Source organism: Poecilia reticulata, chromosome 13 (assembly GCF_904066995.2).
Source record: "Poecilia reticulata chromosome 13, P_reticulata-male-v2, whole genome shotgun sequence".
Taxonomy (NCBI): Eukaryota; Metazoa; Chordata; class Actinopteri; order Cyprinodontiformes; family Poeciliidae; genus Poecilia; species Poecilia reticulata.
In genome coordinates this window covers 32,585,690-32,604,651 of record NC_088842.1, presented here as the reverse complement: position 1 = coordinate 32,604,651, position 18,962 = coordinate 32,585,690, and the positions used below count along the sequence as shown (strand labels likewise).

The following is an 18,962-nucleotide window of genomic DNA, read 5'->3' as shown; positions in this document are numbered from 1 at the left end:
TTGACAGGATCCTGTTGATGGAGTTTATTTGATCTTCTCTTAGAGGCAGAGCTATCAGGGATGGTTCTGATCAAAGCATCTTCATGCTGGAATGGCCTAGTTAAAGCCCAGACCTAAATGTTATTTATGCTGTGTAGTAAAACCTGAAATGTTTTTATTATTCACTGTTTCTATCCGGTTATATTTATGTCTTTACTGAGACCAACCAAAGTCAAATTCATTGTTTTTGTGTAAAAGTTGTCAAATCCAGTTGATTCTGGTCCTGATTCTGAGTTCAGAGCAGTCTACCAGCTCATCAACTTTGTAGATGAGCTGGTAGATAACTTCCATCATGAAATTTCAGATGTCATTGATTGCATTGGCCCCATTAAAGTGAAGGTCGTGTCTAGCAGGAACAAATCTCCATGGAGAAATATGCAAACAGATCTGCAAGACAATTTTGCCGTAGGGCCGAACGTAAATGGAGTAAAACTCAATTTTGTTTATTATGAAATCTATTAAGCACGACTGAAGCTAATCACTCAACTCTAAAACATATGATTTAAACATTCATTGCAGAAATTATAAACATTATCAGTGCTCCAGCGTTATTTGCCACAGTTGACAGACTCACAAACCAGCTGAGCTGCAGTCAAACACGGCCTGCAATGAATTTGCCAAACAAGCTACAGAGAAAATTTTAAATATTAGAGGGTCAACATTCACTGCCACACAAAATCTAATATCTATTGTATGCCTAAAAAAAATAACACCCACAGCTTTTCTTCAGAAAGTCCTGCCTGTCATTTCATCTGATCTGATTCTAATAGTAACTCATGGCTCTCATCAGCCGTTTTCCCCCAGCAGTTTTCAAAGCACTGATATAAAAAACAACCAGCTGAACAAATCATTCCTGCAGAATTACAGGCCGATCTCCAACCTTTCATTCATCAGCAAAATGATTGAAAAGCTGTTTCAACAATTAACTGCAAAACAACTGAAACTCTGAGTTTCTTTACATCTGGACTAAAAACCCAGCTGGTCAGATTTGCTTTGAAACAAAATAAATGAAACACTGAACAACATTTTGATGAGTAACGACGGCACTTTGACTAAATGTACTGTTTACTGGTTTACTCTGTCTTTTAGGACTTTTTGTGTTTTTCTGAAGTAAAGCACTTTGAATCGCCTTGGTGCTGAAATGTGCTTCACAAATAAACTCGATCGATTGGTTGATTGATTCTAATCTGCAGCAGGCAGTTCAACATCCTGCCTGAGACACTCCCACGTCAGACGGACCTCAAACGTTTTCACGAACACAACCGGCGGTACCAGAAGCTGGTCCAATGACCGTGGTGCTACTGGGCTTGGTTGGCCAGCAAACGGGCCTGACCAGAACCTCAGAGAGAACCTGTGGAGTCAAGAGGAAGATGAGAGAATTGATGCAGAAGGAGCCATTTTATGAGGCTCCACCTGTTTACTGCACAGAGTTTCTGCTGCTTCTCCTTATCAATCAACCAATCAGATTCATTTTATAGATCATTTCAGCAACAAGGCAGTTCAAACTGTTTTACATCATTAAAACACAAAAACCAACAATTCTTGGTTTTATTGGCTCCTCAGCAGCAAGTAGACAATATAAACATCACTAACTGTGTAGCAGCAGCTCTATGATCGGAGACCAGAAACAGTTTCCAGTTTTTAGTTTGTAACATTTAACATGTTTATCAGCAGATCATTTTAATGTGAACTCTAGTGAATATTAGTGTTTGATGAAAGTGGAGTCCTACCTGAGCTGCAGAGACACAGAAGCAGCATCAGAGCTGTTTGCTCCATGTTTCCTCTGATGTGGAGTGAAGCTTCGTCTCTTGATGTGATCAGGATGTGGCTCCAGACTCTGAAGACTTCCTACTTTAAGCTTTTTTATCTGCTACTTCCTGAACGTCGTCACAGTTCAGGTCTTTGGCTGCTTTCAGAGACAACGCCTCCTTCCTAGGAGCTCATCATGAAGATGGGTTCAAACTGGGCCTACTGGGATTCAGAGGTTTCACCAGTCAGTCTCTGTTGTTCCTGTGTTTAGTTCAGTCCTTGTTCTGCTTGTGGCCGGAGTGGATCCAGGTGTGTCATCCACTGAAAGGGAACCTGATGTTGTTGGCAGCAGTAGCTCAGCTTCCCTCCAGGAAGGGGTCACAGCTGGACAGAAATGAGCCCAGGTGTAGCTGCTATGAAGAGGAGAAACAGAGAGAGAACATGAACTGAATGTCAGCAATGACTGCAGAAGCGTTGCTTGTTTGTTACTTTAATAATAATAATAAGCTGCATTGCAACCATCTCTGTTGCTCTGAGCGTTTCACTGGCAGAGCAGATTTATTCCTTATATGCAGCGTTTACATCTAGGGCTGAAACGATTCCTCGAATGATTCGAGTCCCTCGATTATTAAAATTCCTGGTTTATTATTTAGCAGTTGGTTCCGGCCGGGACTTTACATGCGTTGCGCAACGCTTTCACTTCCGCTTCTCAGTTGTTGACAATAGCTAAGTGTTAGCGGCATAACGTCCAATTTTCAAGTTTGGCCGTGGGGATTTTTTTGATTGATGATCATGCCCGGGGTTTCGTTGTTTTCGGGGGACCAATAATCCTCCTTAAAACGACTGGCGGGATGCCTGGAGTTCTGCAGCCTTTCTCTCCGGGAGCTGCTGGTTCAAAGCGCTGCGCGATTATTTATACAGGTAAGCGGATAGGCTGAGTAGTTGTTGCATATTGTGTAAATGTAGCTTTACAGATGAACCGCTCAATAAATTTCATATCACCCAGGTCTCATTAAACGGGAGGCGGAAATCATCCTGGCGGTACATGGCTGGTCGATGAGTTTCTGAGCAAAGGTGTTAAATCCCGTTACTAACAAAAGCTATAAATGGCTGAGAAAACCACACCTGTCTAGTCTCCCGTTTTGGCAGGGAAACTACTGTTTTTTTTACTGTCTTTTATCCCCTTTTTTTCAAAATTTTTAAAACCGTTGTTCTTTAACTATCCCGCTAGTTCGCGTCATTCCAGGGAATCTGTTTGTATTTTTCGCATCTCTCCACTCTCTTTACAGTTACACAACAAAAACAATTTATTTCTTGTGTGACTCCCTCAAAGTGTGGTCACATTTGTTTGATTAAAATTATGATTTTAGTTTAGGATTTGACCATGTTTTGAAATTTTGGAGCAATGTCACGCAATTGCGCCGCTAGATGGCAGAAGCGAGCCCCGACGGGACTGACGGTGCGAGATTTCGGTGTCGAGGAAGTTCCCCTCCATTCGGATGAGAGCTACCAGCACAGCAACACCGTCTCTGTGGCTCACTCGATTTTTTTCTGTTTAAACGGGTTGGTTCGGGTTTAAGCTGAAAACTGAGATGTGATCAACATGATTGATCTGTTAAGCGTCGTGACCTCGGTCCCCGGTGTATTTGGTTTGTGTTATTTTATGTTGTCATTATATTTAGCTAATAAGCTCTCGGTTAGCTGCTCGGAGGATTTCCTCAGATGCTACGTGAAGAATGCGTATGTTTATATAGCCGTCTGTAATGTGCAATATTTTACAATTCCTTATATAATAATAAGCTGATGTTGTGTTATAGAAGAACTAGTAGAAGTGTGAATGTATAGTCACAATTTTCAAAGTTGTATAATGAGTTTATTATTATAACCTGAAATACGGATGAGAGCTACCAGCACAGCAACACCGTCTTATGTGGCTCACTCGTTTTTCCTGTTAAAACAGGTTATTTGCATCTGCTTGCCTGTCCCCCACTGAGACCCGCAACACTTACTCACAGAAATTCAAACACTTATAAAATCTTCCATTAGCACACTTAGCAGTGAGTGAATGAGGATGATTGACAGCATTAAGGCTGTCCTGCTTCTGATTGGTTGTTTGTGGTCAGGACGCAGCATTTCTCTAGACAGCAATAGCAGCTCAGGGAGGAAGTGGAGGAGATTGATCTCTTCACAGATTATCTGTTTCAAACTGTCACAACATGGTGACAGCTTTAACAAATGTGGAAAAGCATATTTTAAAAAAATTAAATGTATATTCTGCAACTTGAACTAAATGCACATCGGGTTTTTTGAGAAGTCTGGATTGCTTCATGTATATTTTGTACGTTGCCTGTGACTGTTGCTGGTGGGGAGAGAGCTTTCAATGAGCTAACACTGATGATAAAAAAAAATTAAACAACCTATTTGCATGAATCTGTTGCATGTAAAATTTACCAGCAGTGAACATTGAGCTAGCATCAGCATTTAACCAATGAAAGCAAGGCAGCTGCAAGCCTTTAACATTGTGATGCTTTTTATGAGTCAGATAGACTAAAGAAATGGTAACAGCAGCTGTGAAGGGGGCCCAATTTTATTTTTCATCCTGGGGCCCAAGATTCCTGGCGGCGCCTCTGCTGCCCAGTGAGTGGTTCTGTCTCTGCGCTGTAAAGTTTATGTATGTGGTCCTGATTGGCCGGTGAGTTATTGGTTAAGCGGTTCAGCCCAGTGATGAGCTTTTGCGTTCGATTTGTAGTCACACATCACGCTGGTTTTATCTTATTTTATTATTATTTTCATAATTTTTCTGTGCTGTAAATACTTAGCATGTTTTCTGTGGCAAACCTTGAGCAAGGATGGAGAGTAGTAGGAGAAAGTAGCAAAGGGAGGAGAAGTGGTCAGTTTGTCCTCCAGGAGGATTCCTGGAACATCTTCAGATTATAAATCTGGAACATTTAAATGTATTTTTTTTTCATAAGTCATTTTTCTGTCATTTAATTTCAGATTTAGTCTTTGACCATCAGAGCAGAAAGGCTTCATAGAGGCAGAGGGAAATCTAAACATGAATCTGGATGTTCAGCCTCTGTGAGCTGAGTGATGCTAATCTGGACTGAAGCGTCAGCAACATTATCAGCTTTATTGCAACATAACCAGGTTTTTAGGGTAAAGCTAAACTTTAGATCTTCAACTGGAAAAAGTTGTTTATTTCAAAGTGCTGAGATATTTTAGGCCCATATAACTAAAAACGTATTTTATATAGAATATTAAACTCTACCAGCTCCTTTATGTTGCTGCAGCAACATGCATTCATATTAGCTGAACCTCTGCAGCTCTGATCTAAAATTAGAGCCCAGTTGGGCCAAAGTTTGATAGTCGGGTCGGGATTCTGTGGTGTATTCTTAATAAGTCATCAGGTTTTTTTTTCACATAGAAACCATAACTAATTGCTACTTTGGACTAATTTCAATCTATATATTCATAGTTTTACTAAAAGAAAAGAAACACGTTTTTGCATGTTTAGCTTTATCCATATTTGGATAGGATCACAGTTTCCATCTGCTCTGGCTGACATAATGTACTAAATTATGAAATATGAGTCAATAAATGAATCCTGTTTTCCTTTTCTTCAGATCGCTCATGTCACTGTTACAGTCCTGACTCTTGGGACCGGTAACAGATCATGGGGGCTCGTCCGGGATCAGCACACCACATGGAGTCACATGTTACTGGAGCCTGGATTGACCCAGTGAGTAGCAGAGAGGCCAGGAACTGGTGAAAATGGTTTACCAGCACGGAAATCCTAGAGTCAAAGCAACACTTCAGGTATGTTTTGATGAATTAATAACATTATAATATGATTTAAAACAAAAAAAAAACAGATTTACATGACACTGCCCCTTTAATGGAAAAGTTCTAAAAAGTGACATAGTTTTTTAATTCACACTCACCAATTCAGTTTCCATAATGGAAACTTTTGAAACTTGCTTTAAGTCTCTAATGTGTACTAATGGATGGAGTCACAGAAAACTCAACTGTTTCTTGAACAGTAATTCACATGAATCTGAATTTGATCAGAAGCTTGTTTTGAATATAATTCTGGTTTTTTTAACACATTTATATCCATTATTACCATTTACATTTCATTCAGGTGGGTGATGCATTTAGTAATGAAAGTTTCTCATTTATGCATCAAAGGTTGGAGGTTTAGAGACAAACAGCTATTTGGCAGATTTGAGGGAAATTGTCAAGTTGTCTGGACAATATTATGATGGAGGTAATGTGTACCATACCATAATCTAGACATTTTCTGTCATTTAATTTCAGATTTAGTCTTTGACCATCAGAGCAGAAAGGCTTCATAGAGGCAGAGGGAAATCTAAACATGAATCTGGATGTTCAGCCTCTGTGAGCTGCGTGATGCTAATCTGGACTGAAGCGTCAGCAACATTATCAGCTTTATTGCAACATAACCAGGTTTTAGGGTAAATCTAAACTTTAGATCTTCACTGGAAAAAGTTGTTTATTTCAAAGCGCTGAGATATTTAGGCCCATGAAACTAAAAACATATTTTATATAGAATATAAACTCTACCAGCTCTTTTATGTTGCTGCAGCAACATGCATTCATATAGCTGAACCTCTGCAGCTCTGATCTAAATTAAAGCCCAGTTGGGCCAAAGTTGATAGTCGGGTCGGGATTCTGTGGTGTATTCTTAATAAGTCACATGGTTTTTTGTTTCACATAGAAACCATAACTAATTGCTACTTTGGACTAATTTCAATCTATATATTCATAGTTTTACTAAAAGAAAAGAAACTTTTTTTTGCATGTTTAGCTTTAGCCATATTTGGATAGGATCACAGTTTCCATCTGCTCTGGCTGACATAATGTACTAAATTATGAAATATGAGTCAATAAATGAATCCTGTTTTCCTTTTCTTCAGATCGCTCACGTCACTGTTACAGCAGTCCTGACTCTTGGGACCGGTAACAGATCATGGGGGCTCGTCCGGGATCAGCACACCACATGGAGTTGCATGTTACTGGAGCATGGATTGACCCAGTGAGTAGCAGAGGCCAGGAACTAGTGAAAATGGTTTACCAGCACGGAAATCCTAGAGTCAAAGCAACACTTCAGGTATGTTTTTGATGAATTAATAACATTATAATATGATTTAAAGCTAAAAAAAAAAAAAAGATTTTAGATGACACTGCCCCTTTAATGGAAAAGTTTCTAAAAAGTGACATAGTTTTTTAATTCACACTCATCAATTCAGTTTCCATAATGGAAACTTTTGAAACTTGCTTTAAGTCTCTAATGTGTACTAATGGATGGAGTCACAGAAAACTCAACTGTTTCTTGAACAGTAATTCACATGAATCTGAATTTGATCAGAAGCTTGTTTTGAATATGATTCTGGGGTTTTTAACACATTTATATCCATTATTACCATTTACATTTCATTCAGGTGGGTGATGCATTTAGTATTGAAAGTTTCTCATTTATGCATCAACGGTTGGAGGTTTAGAGACAAACAGCTATTTGGCAGATTTGGGGGAAATTGCCAAGTTGTCTGGACAATATTATGATGGAGGTAATGTGTACCATACCATAATCTAGACATTTTTCTGTCATTTAATTTCAGATTTAGTCTTTGACCATCAGAGCAGAAAGGCTTCATAGAGGCAGAGGGAAATCTAAACATGAATCTGGATGTTCAGCCTCTGTGAGCTGCGTGATGCTAATCTGGACTGAAGCGTCAGCAACATTATCAGCTTTATTGCAACATAACCAGGTTTTTAGGGTAAATCTAAACTTTAGATCTTCAACTGGAAAAAGTTGTTTATTTCAAGCGCTGAGATATTTAGGCCCATAAAACTAAAAATATATTTATTTAGAATATTAAACTCTACCAGCTCCTTTATGTTGCTGCAGCAACATGCATTCATATAGCTGAACCTCTGCAGCTCTGATCTAAAATTAGAGCCCAGTTGGGCCAAAGTTTGATAGTCGGGTCGGGATTCTGTGGTGTATTCTTAATAAGTCATCAGGTTTTTCTGGCATAGAGACCATAACTATAGCTCCCTTGGACTAATTTCACTCTATATATTCATAGTTTTACTGAACAAACAAAAACGTTTTTGCATGTTTAGCTTTAGCCATATTCGTATAGATCACAGTTTTCCTTTGCTTTGCCTGACTTGATGTACTAAATGATGAAATATCAGTAAATAAATGAAAATTCTGACTCTTTAAAGTCCCCAAAACAGATTACAGTCTTCTGAGTTAAATTTCTATACCTTTCTGTCATAATTGGCACAATCCTACTACTATGTTATTAGTGGAGCTAATTTTTAGCTTAGTGCTAAAGCTAACTTAAAGGTTGAGAAACTATTCTTTCTTCATGAAGCGTGGGAATTCAGAGTTTAAAGTTGTAAAAAATGCCATGTTAAATTTTATATTTTTGAAAGTTTTTAATTGTGTTTTTGATCATTATTGATTTGAAATCAGTGTACAGTTTGATGTCCAGACCAGGTAGTATGGCCTTTTTGTACTTTTTGTAGCCATTAAGGAGCTACAAAAAGTAAAGCTACAAACAGCTTTACTTTTTGTAGCTCCTTAATGGCATCCCATAAACTCCTCCTTGATATGGGACAATCCAACTGTGACCTCTGTTCCTCAGTCAGCTTAGGAGATTTAGAGAAAAGAAGAATCATCTTTTATATCTGGATCATTATGTAATTGAGATTTGTAAAGGTTTCATAGAACTTTTTAAAGACATCAATTGTTGCAGAATCGAAAAACTGTTTTCCATTTGAATCTGTGATCGAAGAAAAAGACTGGGCCTTTTCTCCCTCTCCACCAGATGATTAACACAAACCAAACAGTTTGCTGATGTCCTGTAATACCTTAACAACATGTGAGCTACTGTTGCCTTCCACTCTCTGCATTCAGCTTCTTTCATCCACTTGTCATATTTTCTTCTAATAATGTCTTTTAGTTTTTCTGTCTTTTTGTTTCTTTGCATTTCTCACCAAGCTTTGTTTGCACCTATTTACATTTCTTCAGACTTCAGACTCCCTCATCCAACTAGGAGGTGGACTGAAGTTTAACTCTTCTGGTGGAATCTGATCTCCTGTCGCCCTCGACCTCTCCAGCTCACTGGATCCTGTTGTGGGTGAAATTATCTTTACAGACTGAGGAAAAACTGCATAAAAACCAGAGAGAATATAATTCTTTGTCAATATTATTTTGAAGCTTACAGCATTTGGAGTCTTTGCTCACTGAACACAGTCAGGAAAAGAGCCTCCAGCAAAACACAGCAAACTGTTTATAGGAAACGTTTCATTTAATTCACACAGTTTAACAATCTACTTGGCTACAAAAACACTGCAAGCAACGCATTTTATTTCATGAAGCAAATTAAACTTATGGCTGTCATAATAATGAAAAAAGAAAATATTCTACGACTTATAAATCCAGAGTTCAGAGAAACAGCTTCAGAAGACTTTCCCATGATCACAAGCTTTACACAAGAATCATAACACTGTTATGCATTGATCCACTCATAATCATAGTAACCATAAAATGTTCCATCCCATCTGCAGGCTAAGACAGACATGTAGCCGACGTGTTTGTTGCTACCTGTACTTGGTCTGCCAGTCACCAGAACCTCATTATTCACACAGAGTTCGTTTGTCCTTTACAAAGCTGTTGAAATACTAATTAATGCGTCCATGAATTTCAGCCAGTGAAGCTCGTTTACAGCGTATGCACTCTTCGTGCTGATTGGTAGTTATGTTATCGTAGTAGGAGATCAGAGGCAGCTTGTCCACATCGTCTGACATATTTCCCTCCTCCGTCTCATACAGGTTGATCCCGACGGCGGCCATTTTGTTCATGTATCTCTCTCTCGTATTTTGGTCAAGAGTGTCCACATGTTTCTTGTTGTTGGTCTTGAAGCCATGGGTCCACTAAGCATTGTACATGCACTTCCCTACTAAGATGGCGCGGATCACTTCTGGTTCAGACTTGATGGAACTGGATGTATTGGATGGGTTATCATGGCAGTGAAGACATACACCACCTACAGGCAGCTCACAGTATTACAAGCCAGGATCAACTGTGTTTGCATTTGTCACAATTCAAAACCCCAACTAAGACGAGGACACAAACTGGGTTCAGGGCCTGAATGGAATTGGCCACCTAACCTTTGACCCCAAATCCATCATATGCTATCCTTGCAAGGTTGATGAAGAGCAGATTTTGATTAAGAGGGTTTTCTGTTACATTTCGTTGAATGTTTTGCTTGTTTCCCTTCTTTTATAAGTTTTACTTAGTAGGTTTAGTCCAGATAAAAACTGAATGTTGAACTTCCTTCCTGCTGCAGGAGCACAGAGACGTTTCATCATAGATACACAGACGGATAGATTCCAGGAGTCTGAACATGTCTCTGCTCCTTCCTGTGGATGTGAAATGAAGATCCTTTTCTCCTGGTTCCTTCAGACTGCAGGCTCCTCCTCTAAGCTGCCTTCAGCTCTGGATCCTTCATCATGATGGTTGTTTTCTGCTCCAGACTTCTGGTTTCTCCTGGCCTGGAAACAGAGGATGGTTCAGCTTCAATGCAAGAACTTCCCAGCTGAACACATCATGCATGATACATGCAGTACCTTAAAGTAGAGGACCAGGACTGATCCCGGCAAACCAGCAGGACGACAACCAGTCTGATGATCAAAGCAGTGAGATAGTCTGAAACCGAACGAAACAGATTCAGGATCAGCTTTCATCAGACGAGTCAAACTAGAAATTTACAATAATCATATAGACCCTTGTTTCATGCTGCCTGTAGATCTGATCATGAACATTAATATCATCAATCCTCCTCTCTGACCTCATGAATGAGGCAGACAGCTGCTGGTTCACCTGAAGCAGAACTTCTCCTGATGGACTCCATGAGTTTACCTGAGACAGTGAGGTTGAGAGGCTGGCTCACAGAGGAGAAGTTATGGGAGAAAACGTAGACGTGGTAAAGGCAGCGGTAGGTTCCTTGGTGGGCGTGGCCAGCAGCAGCGAACAGGAAGAGGGCGGAGTGATTAACAGCTGGCAGGGTGTGGTTCAGAGTGTAGTTAGAGGAGCTGAAGATGAGCTGGAAGGAGCCGCCTTCATACTGAGGCCTGATGGAGCACATGATGCTGAAACCTGAGCCAATGAGGAGCTCAGACCCCTGCTTTCTGGCTGTGGAGACCCCGTCAATGGAGGAAGAGAGGAAGATGAGCGGCTCAACCAGCAGATCTGGGAACGCAGAGGAAACACAGAGACAACTGGATCTAATCTGAGGTGGAAAACAAGATGGCATGAGAACAAGACAGGAGCTCATCACACTGGTTGCCATGGTTACTAGCATTTTTATACATGGTTACTAGCAACTTTATGACAGATCTTTAGTCTGTCAGTAATATTTAAATTATTTTAGTTTCCTCTCCTCCAGGTTTCAGGTTCTTAGTTAAAGGTGACGGTTTCTCTGCAGACATCTGGAACCTGATGAAGAAACATTTTAAAACATAAATATGAGAGTTCAGAGTTACCTGTGCAGATTAACTCATAGCTCCAATCACTGTTTATATCATCAGGTAAACATTTCTTTAATTCAGATCCAGACTCCAAACAGTCAGACATGATCCTCCAAACTGGTCTCTTTGAAGCTTCCTTTGAATTTCTTACTGAAACAGCAGAACCACAGTCCAGTTCAGCACAAACTACAGCAGCTGATGAGTTCCTGTCCCAGTAAGGATGCCAAAAATCCACTGGTCTCCAGTCTTCTTGATGTTTCATCTCCAGTCTCCCGGCACATCGGCTGGTCTCTCCCACCAACCTGATGGGCGCTTGATGTGAGCAGAGACAAAGAGTTCATTAATGCAGGAAGTGAAGCAGTGAACAGCAGCAGGTCTGCAGATCCTCCTCTACCTGAACAGGTGAGTCCAACAGCTTGACCAGGTGAGCAGCTGTTTCTAACTGAACTCTTCCTGCTGCTGCAGGTCAGCAGAGCAGACTCACTGCCTTCACACAGGAACTCTCTGCTCCCCACTGGAGCCTCTTCTGCTCCGTAGAGCGCCCCCTGGAGGACTGAAGGAGGCCCACAGCCAATCTCCCTGCAGACCACCTCTGCATCCTGCAGGTCAAAGTCTTTTTCACACACTGAGGACCACGACTGGTTGGTCTTCACCTCCAGTCTGCCTGAGCACCGGTTGGTCCCTTGAACCAGCCTGACTGAGTCTGTGGATGCAGAAAGAAAAAAGGTTTAAAATCCTTCAGAACTTTATTTTTTAAACAGACATGGAAACATCTCTGGGTTTGATAAAATACAAAGAAATGTAAATAAAACCAAACTAGAAAAGTTCAGAGCCTCAAAGGTGGAGTGAAACCGACTGTTACTTTAATTTTATCATTCATTTTATTTCTGCAGAATTTATCATATTTTTGGGACATAAACATGTTCAGAAACTCATTAAAAGTTAAACAATCTTTGTTCCTTGTGTAATTGTTAATATTTCAGCGGAATTAAAAATAAACATTGCAAAATTTCTCAACAGCGCCCCTAGTTCAGTCAGGCCAACAACCAGAACAAACAGAAGGTTTTCCTGCTATTTGCACTAAAAACAGGAAGTCCACCATTTTGGATAAGTTCATTTTCTGTAGATTTTCAAGTTTTGAATATATCTGATTTCCTCTAACTCCTCCTGGGATTTTGATGCATCGACTTCAAAGCAGCAGAGAATAAAAGTTATTAAAATGATGAGTTTTTGTTCATCTATTTGGGCTAAACTGAGAACTTTATCTGGATATTTAAATTATTTTAGTTTCCCTCTCCTCCAGGTTTCAGGTTCTTAGTTAAAGGTGACGGTTTCTCTGCAGACATCTGGAACCTGATGAAGAAACATTTTAAAACATAAATATGAGAGTTCAGAGTTACCTGAGCAGATTAACTCATAGCTCCATTCACTGTTTCTATCATCAGGTACAGGTATACAGTTCTTTAATTCAGATCCAGACTGTAAACAGTCAGACCTGATCAACCAAACTGGTCTCTCTGAAGCTTCCTGTGAATTTCTTGCTGAGACAGCAGAACCACAGTCCAGTTCAGCACAAACTACAGCAGCTGAGTTCTTGTTCCAGTCAGGACCCTCAACATTCACTGGTCTCCAGTCTCCTTGATGTTTCATCTCCAGTCTCCCGGCACATCGGCTGGTCTCTCCCACCAACCTGATGTTGACTTGACCTGAGCAGAGACAGAGAGTTCATTAATGCAGGAAGTGAAGCAGTGAACAGCAGCAGGTCTGCAGATCCTCCTCTACCTGAACAGGTGAGTCCAACAGCTTGACCAGGTGAGCAGCTGTTTCTAACTGAACTCTTCCTGCTGCTGCAGGTCAGCAGAGCAGACTCACTGCCTTCACACAGGAACTCTCTGCTCCCCACTGGAGCCTCTGCTTCTCCATAGAGCGCCCCCTGGAGGACTGAAGGAGGCCCACAGCCAATCTCCCTGCAGACCACCTCTGCATCCTGCAGGTCAAAGTCTTTTTCACACACTGAGGACCACGACTGGTTGGTCTTCACCTCCAGTCTGCCTGAGCACCGGTTGGTCCCTTGAACCAGCCTGACTGAGTCTGTGGATGCAGAAAGAAAAAAGTTTTAAAATCCTTCAGAACTTTATTTTTCTAAACAGACATGGAAACATCTCTGGGTTTGATAAAAATACAAAGAAAATGTAAAGAAAACCAAACTAGAAAAGTTCAGAGTATCAAAGGTGGAGTGAAACCGACTGTACCTGGAATTTTATCATTATTTTTATTTCTGCTGAATTTATCATATTTTTGGGACATAAATATGTTCAGAAACTCATTAAAGGTTAAACAATCTTTGTTCCTTGTGAAATTGTTAATATTTCAGCGTAATTAAAAATAAACATAGCAAAATTTCTCAACAGCGCCCCCTAGTTCAGTCAGGCCAACAACCAGAACAAACAACAGGTTTCCCTGCTATTTGCACTAAAAACAGGAAGTCCACCATTTTGGATAAAAAGTTCATTTTCTGTTGATTTTCAGGTTTTGAAAATGTCTGATTTCCTTGAACTCCTCCTGGGATTTTGATGCATCGACTTCAAAGCAGCAGAGATTAAAAGTTATTAAAATGATGAGTTTTTGTTCATCTATTTGGGCTAAACTGAGAACTTTATCTGGATATTTAAATTATTTTAGTTTCCCTCTCCTCCAGGTTTCAGGTTCTTAGTTAAAGGTGACGGTTTCTCTGCAGACATCTGGAACCTGATGAAGAAACATTTTAAAACACATAAATATGAGAGTTCAGAGTTACCTGAGCAGATTAACTCATGGCTCCAATCACTGTTTCTATCATCAGGTATACAGTTCTTTAATTCAGATCCAGACTGCAAACAGTCAGACCTGATCAACCAAACTGGTCTCTTTGAAGCTTCCTTTGAGTATATTGCTGAAACAGCAGAACCACAGTCCAGTTCAGCACAAACTACAGCAGCAGCTGAGTTCTTGTCCCAGTAACCAGGCCAAACAGTCACTGGTCTCCAGTCTCCTTGATGTTTCATCTCCAGTCTCCCGGCACATCGGCTGGTCTCTCCCACCAACCTGATGTCTTGATCTGAGCAGAGACAGAGAGTTCATTAATGCAGGAAGTGAAGCAGTGAACAGCAGCAGGTCTGCAGATCCTCCTCTACCTGAACAGGTGAGTCCAACAGCTTGACCAGGTGAGCAGCTGTTTCTAACTGAACTCTTCCTGCTGCTGCAGGTCAGCAGAGCAGACTCACTGCCTTCACACAGGAACTCTCTGCTCCCCACTGGAGCCTCTGCTTCTCCATAGAGCGCCCCCTGGAGGACTGAAGGAGGCCCACAGCCAAACTCCCTGCAGACCACCTCTGCATCCTGCAGGTCAAAGTCTTTTTCACACACTGAGGACCACGACTGGTTGGTCTTCACCTCCAGTCTGCCTGAGCACCGGTTGGTCCCTTGAACCAGCCTGACTGAGTCTGTGGATGCAGAAAGAAAAAAGTTTAAAATCATTCAGAACTTTATTTTTGTAAACACACATGGAAACATCTCTGGGTTTGTTAACAAATATAAGGAAATGTAAATAAAACCAAACTAGAAAAGTTCAGAGCGTCAAAGGTGGAGTGAAACCGACTGTAAATAGGATTATTTTTCTTTTTAAATTTGTTCCAGTTCCAAACGTTTGTCCATGACATGCAATGCACCAGATCCACACTAAGAAGTTTACTGGAAGTTTCCTGGGTTGCAACCATGATATGGAAATAATCTATTACCAAGCACTGTTAGATGAAGTCACTCCGTCAGGTTTATTCGCATATTGTGCACAACACAGAGAGAATATAAGACGATCAATAGTGAAACATTTCTGATTGAAAACTCTCCCAGGCAGAGACAACATGAGTTTTATACCAAGGCTGAGGGAGAGACGGTCTGGTTCTCATGCAGCTGCAGGAAAACATCTCCCAACCTTGTGCATGCAACCCAAAAGCTTCACTTGGTGAGAGTTCACCAGCATTTAGAATGAAGACAATATAACCAGCAGATTTTACCTTACAATCATTTGTCCACCACAAAACAGAGACGAGCCGAATGAGGCGGCTGTTGATGTTAATTCAGTATTTGGACGTGTGGCCAACATGGACTGAACTTCCTCTGCTGCCATTGTTAAAACTACAGACAGACTGTGATTCTAAAATAACACAGAAAATCAAGGCCATCGTTCAAACTTCTCCTTCTGTTCGCTGATTGGTCCAGTAGAAAATCTACCAGAGGGAATCCAGGTGAAGGGGAAGAAGCCCAGACTGAGCTGGAAGTGAGAATCTTTTTAAAGTGGAGTTGGAAGCAGAACAGGAAGGAAATGGCCAGGATATGGAATCACCTGAACAGATGATCTGTAGATTGTTGCTCTCATCTTTTTGTATCGACACCACAGATCCACAGTGGAGCTGTCTGCAAGCTACAGCTGCTGATGTATGGTTCCAGTTCCAATATTTCACTGGTTCCAGTCTTCCAGGTCCTTCTTCTCCAGTCGGCCACCACAGCGACTCCTTCCTGCTACCAGTCTGACTTCATCAGACAGCGCTGGAAGAAACAACATTTACTGTTGGGTTACAACAAGCAGAGACAGATTGATTTAGGATGTGTTGACAGGATCCTGTTGATGGAGTTTATTTGATCTTCTCTTAGAGGCAGAGCTATCAGGGATGGTTCTGATCAAAGCATCTTTATGCTGGAATGGCCTAGTTAAAGCCCAGACCTAAATGTTATTTATGCTCTGTAGTAAAACCTGAAATGTTTTTGTTATTCACTTTTTCTATCCATTTATATTTATGTCTTTACTGAGACCAACCAAAGTCAAATTCATTGTTTTTGTGTAAAAGTGTCAAATCCAGTTGATTCTGTCTGATTCTGGTTCTGGTTCTGATTCTGAGTTCAGAGCAGTCTACAGCTCATCAACTTTGTAGATGAGCTGGTAATAACTTCCATCATGAAATTTCAGATGTCATTGATTGCATTGGCCCCTTAAAGTGAAGGTCGTGTCTAGTAGGAACAAATCTCCATGGAGAAATATGCAAACAGATCTGCAAGACAATTTTGCCGTAGGGCCGAATGTAAATGGAGTAAAACTCAATTTTGTTTATTATGAAATCTATTAAGCAAGACTGAAGCTAATCACTCAACTCTAAAACATATGATTTAAACATTCATTGCAGAAATTATAAACATTATCAGTGCTCAAGCGTTATTTGCCACAGTTGACAGACTCACAAACCAGCTGAGCTGCAGTCAAACACGGCCTGCAATGAATTTGCCAAACACGCTACAGAGAAAATTTTAAATATTAGAGGGTCAACATTCACTGCCAAACCCAAAAAAATAACACCCACAGCTTTTCTTCAGAAAGTCCTGCCTGTCATTTCATCTGATCTGATTCTAATAGTAACTCATGGCTCTCATCAGCCGTTTTCCCCCAGCAGTTTTCAAAGCACTGATATAAAAAACAACCAGCTGAACAAATCATTCCTGCAGAATTACAGGCCGATCTCCAACCTTTCATTCATCAGCAAAATGATTGAAAAGCTGTTTCAACAATTAACTGCAAAACAACCAAAACTCTGAGTTTCTTTAAATCTGGACTAAAAACCCAGCTGGTCAGATTTGCTTTGAAACAAAATAAATGAAACACTGAACAACATTTTGATGAGTAACGACGGCACTTTGACTAAATGTACTGTTTACTGGGTTTTTTCCTCAAAAAATCAAAAGTCATGCCATAGAAGGTTAAGACAAAGTTAGCATTATTCAAAATGTTTACGACAACTTGACATTAACCAAGAAATCATGATCTGACATAAATTTGTTCTAAAAGTATTACTGATTATACTTTAAAAATTATGTAGCTTTTTGTTATTAAAGCTAAAATATAATCAATCATACTTTTAGAACAAATTTATGTCGGAGTTCTTAATGTCAAATTGTCGTAACAAAGACATTTTGAATAAAGTCAACTTTGTCTTAAAAGTGCCATGTTTTACAACAAGACACTTTGACAACAGACATAAATATTAATGGACCTTAGCAAGCTCCGCCCAGAAACGCCCCTCGAAAGTCCCACGTGACTTCATGTCTCACATTAACAGCTTAGCTCCCACATGTAAACATGGCCTTTTTCATTTTGACTGACTCTCTACAGAGTATTTGAGTTGATTAGTTTAGCATTTCTGACGGATTTTCACAAAATATCAGCCATGACAATGGACAAGGGAACCAACAAGTTCATGTCATCTTTTTTGGACGACATCAAGATGTTTGAGCCACGCGATGCCTCCAACATTGTGCGCGTCACAGCGAAAAGCTACCGGTCGATGAGGAAAACAGCAGATCCTCCCACTCTCAGCATAAATGTAGCTGTGGACAAGATCACTGATGCCTATTGTTCTTGCAAGGCTGGGTAAGTCGGACATTCATGGTTTAGAGGGTTCGAATGTGCCTAGGCCTTATACACGGTACTCGGTGCTAGCGTGGCTAACACGATTACTGTTTAGTAAAAAGCCTTTTCAAGTGAAATACAATCTTTAATGCATGTCAGATATGGTACACATTGCATATTGATCTGTTCAGCTAACGTAAGACTGTGTAACAGATAATCTTCAAGGTGTAGAAGTTGTATCGGTACTGCCATTATGCTGTACTTGGCTAAAAGGTTTTCATAAAGGATGTGTTTATTATTGACTGTCTTTTTTTCATTCACTAAACACAAAGAAAGCAAAGCAACAATACTTACACCAGCAGACACTTTGTTCTTATTGATCCTATGACGGTTGAGCTGCAAATGCGGTCGTGCACAAGCTTTAATCCAAGCAAGGCTTTCCGTTTCAGATTTTGGAAATCTTTGAATTTTAGTTCCACAAATACGATCAGGATACCTGACATCGCCTGTACAGATACCCAACTGACAGTGGGGAACCATTTTTTCCCCCCGAGTCCTGATGCAAAAACTTTCTGTCAGTCTGGTAGCCCACAATGTACATTAGCATGAGTTTGTGAGACGGTCAAGCACATGGTAGCTGCGCAGTGACGTCAAATGGGCATTAGCCAATGAAACGCGGACCCTGTGGTAAGGTCCATTGAGACTTACTCATGTTCATGACAGGTGTTATGTCATGTTTATGACGGTGTCAAGTCAGTCTTATTTTCACCCCGTCAAATAGTGTTACCAACATCACTATGTAGCAGCAGTCCTATGATCTGAGACCAGAAACAGTTTCCAGTTTTTTAGTTTGTAACATTTAAAATGTTTATCACAGTGTTGTAGTCAAGACCATCTAACCCAAGACCAAGACCAGAGTGTATTGAGACCGAGACAAGACCAAGACTTTTAGGGTTCGAGACCAAGTCAAGACCGACTGGTCTTGACTTGGTCTCAGACCAAGTCCTCGAGACTTCCTGAGTCCGAGGAAGTCGAGACTGAGTCAAGACCAAGACCAGCGGCCCATAGGTACATGACCTGCGTGAAGCTGACACCCACCACGTCAAAAATCAGCAATAGTCTGAATGGTTAGTGCTCCGTTTGTGCAGGTTTGTGCGTTAAATTTCGTTTGTGCAGT

The 18,962-nt window shown here is 40.5% G+C and overlaps 1 pseudogene; it reads right to left on the bottom strand.

Annotated features, from left to right (window-relative positions):
- Window positions 1-10,234: 10,234 nt before the first annotated feature.
- Window positions 10,235-18,962, bottom strand: part of LOC145554490 (scavenger receptor cysteine-rich type 1 protein M130-like) — a 35,710-nt pseudogene continuing 26,982 nt past the window's right edge.